The sequence below is a fragment of the Microtus ochrogaster genome, unplaced genomic scaffold, assembly GCF_000317375.1.
Source record: "Microtus ochrogaster isolate Prairie Vole_2 unplaced genomic scaffold, MicOch1.0 UNK25, whole genome shotgun sequence".
Taxonomy (NCBI): Eukaryota; Metazoa; Chordata; class Mammalia; order Rodentia; family Cricetidae; genus Microtus; species Microtus ochrogaster.
The window spans coordinates 1,001,235-1,009,676 of record NW_004949123.1 but is presented as its reverse complement, the minus strand read 5'-3'; positions in this window follow the sequence as shown (position 1 = coordinate 1,009,676).

Genomic DNA, 8,442 nt, shown 5'->3' with positions numbered 1-8,442 from the left:
CGGATCTCTGTGAGTTCGAGGCCAGCCTGGTCTACCAGAGCTAGTTCCAGGACAGGCTCCAAAGCTACAGAAAAACCGTGTCTTGAAAAACCAAAATAAATAAATAAATAAAAAATAAAAAAAAACAACAACCAAAAAACAATACCAGAGCCAGAACCATTACCCCCACTTCTCAGAGGAGGACTCTCATGTTCAAAAAGGACAGCAGGCTAGGGGCTATTTAATAGGGAAATGGTGTCTGCCTTACAAATGTGTCCCTGTCACTAGACGGTGGACCATAGAGGGGGCGCAGAAACATCTTTTGAAGTGGAGTGGAGTTAAATGCCATGAATTTGTATGTGTCGGGTGTATGCAGGAGTCGAGGGAATGTGTTATTTGTACGCATTTGTAGTGATTTCGTGAATCCCCATGCATCTACCTGCTTGGGGCACGTCAGTTGCATATCCCCGGCCAAAGTGTACGGAAGCGCCTATACCTGTTTATTGGACTGTTATGAAAATGACGGGGATCTGTTACGGTGACTCACAGATGGAAAAAACGATTTGCCAGCAGGCGTCATGGGAACAGAGGAGGCGGCTGGTCTCTGTTCCCCCCACACACACTGGGGCTGGGGAGAACCCGTTTCCTAGATCAGAGCAAGTGCTGGAAGCCTGACCCTTCCCTCTGCCCCCTCATCTCCCCGGCCTGTGGCATTCAATTCCTGCTTCTAAATGGAAGGAAAAAAGAGCCCTGCTCTGCTCAGCCCTGCCTGCTCTTTCACACGGTACGGTTCCTCTATGCCACCAAGGGTTCCTGTGGGCTGACAGAGGTAGTTCAACAGCTACTGCTAAAGACCCTGCACCGCAGGGCTGAGGTGCTGTTTGCCCTGCCTGACCCCTTTAGCAGCAGGGATTGGTCTTTGCTTTCCCTTATGTAGGTGTATAGAACAAGGTAGGGGTATCTACATGACTGACCCTAGGGGAAGACTTCTGGAGCCCCTTGCTCTTTCTGGTCTCCAGCCAGAAGTTCCTAGGGCTAGTCCTTCTTCCTAAACCTGAGACGAGGCTGCCAGATACCCCAACCCTGGGAAACCACAAGTGTGCCCACGTTGGCCCCAAGCTCTTCCATCCTTGCTATCCACTGGAAATTGGCTCTTACCTGAGTACCAGTGTAGCCGGATGTCTGGTCCCCCAGGAGGCTGATTGTTGAGACAGTGGTCCAGTGCCGTTGGCGGGAGAACCGTTTGGCCTCTCTGCCAGCTGCCTCAGGCAGAGACCTACTGATGATCAGGTGGCCTGTGAGGAAGCAGGCTTTGAAGAAGCCACACCTGTGGTCTTTGGACTCTGGAGGGTGGGGAGGCCTCCCAGGCTGCCAACCACCCAGCACTGAAGTGGACCTGAGGAAGTGTCAGTGGTGACAGGTGTCAGAGCTTGACCAGAGACCCCTGCTTCCTAAGCTTCCTCCTTGTTGACCTCTGGCCTTAGGTGTGGCCTCTCATCTCCCGGCTTTTCCCATACCTCCTCTGGGGCCCCAGGTTAGCATTAGGCACTGGGGGTCACAAACAAAAGGCGCATACGATCTCATGAGTCTGTTTTCTGTGCGAGGGGAAGGCCGCAGATGGAGCCGAGGCTCAAGAAAAGTTTTGGATTGACATGTATGTTTTATGTTGACGTACTGCACCCCACGGGCGTGTGACTGTGTGTACCCAGGTCATGCCTGTGAACAGGACATTGCCTGTCAGAGAAGACAGGGTGGGGCCCAGGCCACTTGGGCATGACACACAGGGCTGAGGCTTCTTTCAGGGCTCATTCTGGTCATGTCCATCTCCCGTCCCCTGTAACCCAGGAGGGGCCCTCCCCTCTGTCACCCTTGTTCCTCATTCTTTCTTTCCTCACCCTATCCCATGCCCCAGGCCCTAATGGATGCCTTCAGTAAGGCCACCTTCTGTCACTATTCAAGAAGCTGCCTGGACCCTGCAAGTTGCTTTATTTAAAAACCTCCTGTGATACCCCCTTGCCTTCTGAGAACTCACAACTCAGTGTAGGAAACCGGCAATAAATAGACATCGAAGGACTAAGGCAGAGGGAGAAGGGCAGGGAATGGACAGGGAAGATGATGTGGGAGCTGAGCCTCCTGGCCTCAGGCCCTGCTGGGGTTAGGATCTGTGCTGGAGACTTCTTTGGAGCATAGAACTGTAGTCTGCAGTCAGAACTCTGTCTTTGGCTTCCCCAAGACCCACCGAGATATGTTGGCTTGCTTCCCACCACTCATCCTCACAGTCCCAATGGCCTGGATCCAGGGGTTCAGGGGTCAGACTCAGGGAGGGATCTTTTCCACCCAAATTAGTGTGGGACCCCAGGAAAGTCCATCGGGCAGCCATTTTCTGGGATGTAGAGGTGAAACCGCCTGCTGGCTCAGCAGCTAGCCATGATTTTGTGTGAACTGGCCCTCTAGAGCTCCCTGGACCTATGGTTCTCCGAGTCCCAGCCACATGGACCCCTTTCGGGTTTGAAGAGCCTGTTTTTCATTGACTTCCCAGGTGCAGCTCCATCAAGGCCACAATCTTGTTCCATTCTCAGCCCTGGCTTGGGTGGCCAGCCAGGTCCTCATTCTTTCCAGCTCAGACCAGACCCTCCCCCTGTGGGCCTCTCTGCAAGTCACTGTGATCACAGCAGGGATTCCCATAGGAGACCCAGAGACAGGGTTGGGCAGACTCAACCCATAACAGAGTCCTGGCTGACATCTTTGGGCAGAGAAGAATGAGTGAGTGTCACCAGGCACTCTCAGCATTGTAAACTCCATGGGATCCTTCGGGTGTCCTTAGACACTTCAGATTTCATTGGACAGGAGCCTGGAAGGTTAGAGTCCAGGACTGGGACTTTTTCGTGTCAGGCGCTGTAGAAATTGGCTAGAGTAGGCCGCAGAGGGAGGAGACGTTATGAAGCACAGAGAAGCCAGGCCACTCACTTGTAGGGATGGATAATAGGACTTCTTCAGGAGGACAGTTCTGGGTACCAAGCTGTGGGATGAGTAGCTGGGGCTTGGGTGGGAAGGAAGCAGAACTCAGAGAGCATCTCCTTGAAACTCTGAGGCTACAGAGCCTGGGGGACCTCACTTTATTCTTCAATTGACTCTTTTATTCCTCCGCTTCCTGCCGCACACTGTGCCGGGTGCGAGAACACACTTGAGGGTCACAGACACCCCAGGATGTACCTCAAGTTTGTCACAAACATCTTAACCTCTTCTGCCGTATGTATGCCCACTTCTGTATGCCCCAGGATAGGGGCGGGGTCTGACATCACCGCTTAGTCCTCCTAGGTGCCTACATCAGTCCCATCACCTCTTGTGTGGGTCCTACCTCCACGCCTGGCAGACCATCTCTCCTCTCCCACTCTGTGACTATCCCCTTCAGCTCCTGTCAGATTTTCTGCCTCTGATGTTGCATCCACCCTTGTTCTCCTGAACCACACCCCCTCTTGGCTGTGGATGGATGAGGCTCTTCCTCAAGCGGGAATCTGATTATCCATTTTCGAACCCAAACCACTTCGGTGTGAGGATGAAGCCCCAACTCCCATTGCAGCAGGCGAGGCCCTTCTTGCCGTCCAGGCTCCTTATCTCCCACCTTCAGCTGGCCCTTGCACTTTACCCCTCACTCTGAGGACATCTTGTAATTCCATTTGAGTCACGGCTCAGCATCTGATCAAGTGCTCTCTCTGACGGGATGCCTGCCGGAACCGCCTGCCTGTGGTATTTCAGCTCTTCGAATGGCCTTGGGGCTGTGACGATTCTGGCGCTTGGCTCCCAGATACCTGCTGCATGTGCCATTCTGTGACTGCCTGTCTCACGTCAAGGGCCATGTCCCCATCTCTGAGCCTCTGCGAAGACCCAGATGAGAAGAGAAGGCACCGACGGCCATGCTTTGTTTGAGAGAGACACTCCTAAGGAGGAACAGATGGGGGTCAACCCTTCAAGCCAGATAGCAGTTCAGTCAAGAGGGAGGGGGAAGGGAATGTCAGGTAGAGGCTATGCCGATTCTTTGGGATGGAGAGGTGAAATGCTTGGTTAGAAGCTGGCTGTGACCACAACCCAACCCCTCCCCCTCCCTTTCTCCCTCCCTCCCTTCCTCCCCCTTTCCTCTCTCTCTTTCCTTCTCCCCTTCCCCCTCCCTCTCTTTCTCTCTCTCCATCTCTCTCTGTCTTTCTGTTTCTCCGTCTCTCTCTGTCTCTCTGTCTCTGTCTCTCTCTCTCTCTCTCTCTCTCTTTCTCTGTGTGTGTGCATGCAGTGGCAGATGATGGGTCATATGTATGCCTTCATCACTTATTAGTGAGTAGATTCTTGAGGTGACTTCCGCTGTAGCCCTGGGAGGCCTTGCCATTTTGGGGAACTCAGCATGTACATAGGTTTTAGAATAAAGGGACCAAGGAGCCCCCTCTGAGCCATCCAAGTTTAAGGAAGCAAACCTGGGTTCTTTAGAAGTGCCAAAACAGGCTCTGCTCAGAGGAGAACTCTAAGGATTCTGGGGGAAAGATCTTTTTACTACAGGTGGGGGGATGGGGCAGGGGCAAGTCACTTCTCTGAGCAAACAAAGGAGTGGGCAGAAGAGGTGAGGTTCCTGAATGTTTCTGAGGTAGAAGAGGCAAATTCACACGTTGATAATAACCAGGGTTATTAAGTGGAGGAAGGCAAGAAGGTGGGGAGGGGGCATGGAGGAGACCGCGAGGGTGGGGTGTTTGGGAAGTGGCTGGGGTGGGTGGCCTCAGAGAAGAACTCTGGGAAGAGGGAGTTGAGTTTCATGAGACAAAGCAGTGGGCAAGAGCCAGAGAAGGGGATCAGCTAGGCAAAGGTCGTGTGGCTAGGAATGAAGCCAGGGCTGTTGTAGACCGGGTAATGGGAGTGGCAGCCTGCGCTGGTAGGCAGCGGCCAGAACACAGGGCCCATCGGCCCGGCAGGAGTCAGAGGACTCTGAAGTGGAGGAGTGGCATGCTCTGATCGATTTTATAGTCTTTACCTTTCTCGGCCTGGGCTGGGGATGATGTGTTGTGATGCGGGTGGGTTGGGGGGCAGACCAGGGAAAACCATGAGCAGCTGGGACCTGGACAATAAGTGGGCAGTGGAGACGGAGACGGGGTGCAGGCATGTCAGAGACAGATGTGCTGTGGTGTGGGGGATCAGCCTCAGGAACTGGGTGTAGACTTGGAACCACAGGAGTTTGGGAGGCGGCTGAGCAAAGCAATCAGGCTCATCTCAGTGGCGCTCACTTCCACCTACCAGTCCCTTGGCTCTCCAGGGGCGCTCACTTCCACCTACCAGTCCTTTGGCTCTCCAGGGGCGCTCACTTCCACCTACCAGTCCCTTGGCTCTCCAGGGGCAAGACTGAGAGGAGATGTGTACCCCACAGCAACCCCAAAACACCAGGTCACAGTGGGTACCCATGGCCTGAGTTCAATCGCTAGAACCCGAATGGTGAAAGGAGGGAGTTGATTCCTGTACTTTGTTTTCTGGCCTTCACAGCTCCCATATACATGAGCACATGCGCACGCGCGCGCTTGTTCACGCACACACACACACATACACACACACCACACATACACACAAACGCACATACATACACACAAACACACATACATACACACACACACACATACACACACACCACACATACACACAAACGCACATACATACACACAAACACACATACATACACACACACACACATACACACACATATATTCACACACACAGTGTAAAAAAATGTATTTTTTTCTAAAAAAAATAATACCGTTTTAAACAAACAGATGAGAGCAAAACAAAACCCAGAAAATACCTACTAAAAACCCACTAATTTTTGCTAAGGGTCACACTGCTGAGAACTGCATTCTGTTTCTCCCTGGCATGGCTGTCGATAGTGCCTCTGTCATGAGGGTTGTGGTGATGGCATTTGCCTTAGTTAGTTTCAGGGACTTGGAAACAACTTCTGTCAGCTCCAATGACTGGAGATGAAGATGGTACAGTGGCTAAGAGCACTGCGTGTTCTTCCAGAGGACCTGGGTTCAATACCCAGCACCCTCTGAGGGCACCATGCTTGCACCTGAGTAAAATAAATAAATAAATCTTGTAAAATGGATTTTATAAATAAATAAAGTCTTTTAAAAAAGCATTGGCTGTCCACCTGGGCTGGCAGACAGTGACAGGAGAGTGAACTGTGGTAAAAGGCTTGACATCTCTATCTTTACCTTACGACTGAGTCATTTATTACCCAAACATTGGTATCTTAGGGTTTTTATTGCTGTGGTGAAACACCACGGACCAAAACGTTGGGGAGGAAAAGTTTGTTTGGCTTACTCTTCCTTATTTGTTCATTATCAAGGAAGTCAACACTGGAACCCAAACATGGCAGGAACCTGGAGGCAGGAGTTGATACAGAGGCCATGCAAGGGTGTTGCTTATTGGCTTGCTCATCATGGCTTGCTCAGCCTGCTTTCTTGTAGACCCCACGAGCACCAGTCCAGGGATGGCACCACCCACAATGGGCTGGGCCCTCCCCCACTGATCACTAATTAAGAAAATAACCTACAGACTCGTCTACAGCCTGATCTGAAGAGGCATTTTCTCAATTGACGCTCTGGCGCTCCCTCCTCTCTGGTGACTCTAATTTGTGTCAAGCTGACATAAAACTAGGCAGTACAGTTGAGGCCAGATTGGTTCTGCTCGACTTGGCCTGGAGTCATGTTCAATTTGGGAAACCTTGGTCCAGAACTGTATAACTCAGGGTTCTTCTGAAATGGTCCTAATCTATCTCCCCTGGGGCTGGACGCTGAGGACACCAGCGTAAGATTTTCAGAGCATCAAGCGGCTTCACTGTCCTCAGTTTCACTCCGCTCCCTGGATTAGCACCCACAAGTGTCTGGTCATTTGTCTTTTCCTAACACAAAGCCCTTCTCTCCCCATTGCCTAAAAAGCAAAAGGAACTTGCTGAAGGCTAAGTGAAGATGGACATTCTGGTGTAGAACTCCATCCTGCCAATGCTTTCTGTGCTTGCTCTTGACTATCTGTCCTTTTTTCCCTCCATGTAACAGCCTTGGCTGTCCTGGAACTCACCCTGTAGACCAGGCTGGTCTTGAACTCACAGAGATACGCCTGTCTCTGCCTCCTGAGTGCTGGGATTAAAGGCATGCGCCACCACTGCTCTGCAACAATCTTTGCTTTTTTGGGCAAGGGGTAAAAAGAGTTAGGTTCAGAGCAGGCCTTCAGGTGCTCTTAGAAGCCACTGGCTAGGGACAGGAAATAGGGATCTCAGAGGTACCTCATTTCCTAGTCCACTCCCAAGTTCCTAAGTCTCTAACCCTTCAAACTAGAAGCCTCTGCTGAGAACTAGCTCTTATCATGTGGATCATGGGTGGCATGTCTGGACCCTGCTTCCCTGTCACCACACCTAACTCCCAAGGATACCTCCCTTCTGCTTCCCAAGGCTCAGTATCCCGACTTTCATCTACAAAGGAGATGTCTGAGCTCAGAATTCCTCTGTCACCCTGACAACCCTGGAGTTTATTTAGGTCCTCAGAGGCCTGGACCTTGAACTATGAGTCAGGTGCAGACATCTCAGGAGGCCTCACAGGAGAGGAGGTTCTAGAAGTTGGGAAAGGGCCAATTCCGGGAAGGAAAAAGAAAACGTCAGTGATCCCTGGGGTGGGGTGTACGTGCCCCGCCCAACCTGTGTGGGGCAGGTGGAGAGGGTGATACCGTAATCACATGGACAGTGGCCTGGCTGCCACTAGTGACGATGAAGTGGCTGGCTTGTGGCCTCTCCCTGGGCATGGCCAGCTGCCACGGGTATGGAAGGAACAAGGTTTGGTCACTGTTGTGCCCTTACCCCTGTGTTTTAGCTCATCTCCCCCAACGGCAAACCGGCCAAGTCGGTATAATGCAGCCATTCCTATCCCTGTGGTAAAAGAATGCTCGAGGGTGTGAGGAATAGTTCGCCATGTGACAGTAAAGTGGGAAAGGCAGGCTATAAACATGAGAACCATGTTTGTAAAACAAACACGGAAACAAGTAAAAGAACCTGAATCATATACATTTGAACATTAAAAAAAAAAAAGTCAAAACAAAATCCATAATCAAAGAAACCTAAATTGTTGCCGGGCAGTGGTGGTGGTGCACGCCTTTAAACCCCAGCACCTGGGAGGCAGAGGCAGGTGGATCTCTGTATTTGAGAACAGCCTGGTTTACAAAGTGAGGTCCAGGACAGCCAGGGCTGTTACACAGAAAAAAAACCCTGTCTTGAAAAAAAAATAACCAATAAATAAATAAATAATAAATAAATAAACCCAAATTGAACATGGCTATTATGCAAAATCTAAACAGGGCCGGGCGGTGGTGGCGCACGTCTTTAATCCCAGCACTCGGGAGGCAGAGGCAGGCGGATCTCTGTGAGTTTGAGACCAGCCTGGTCTACAGAGCTAG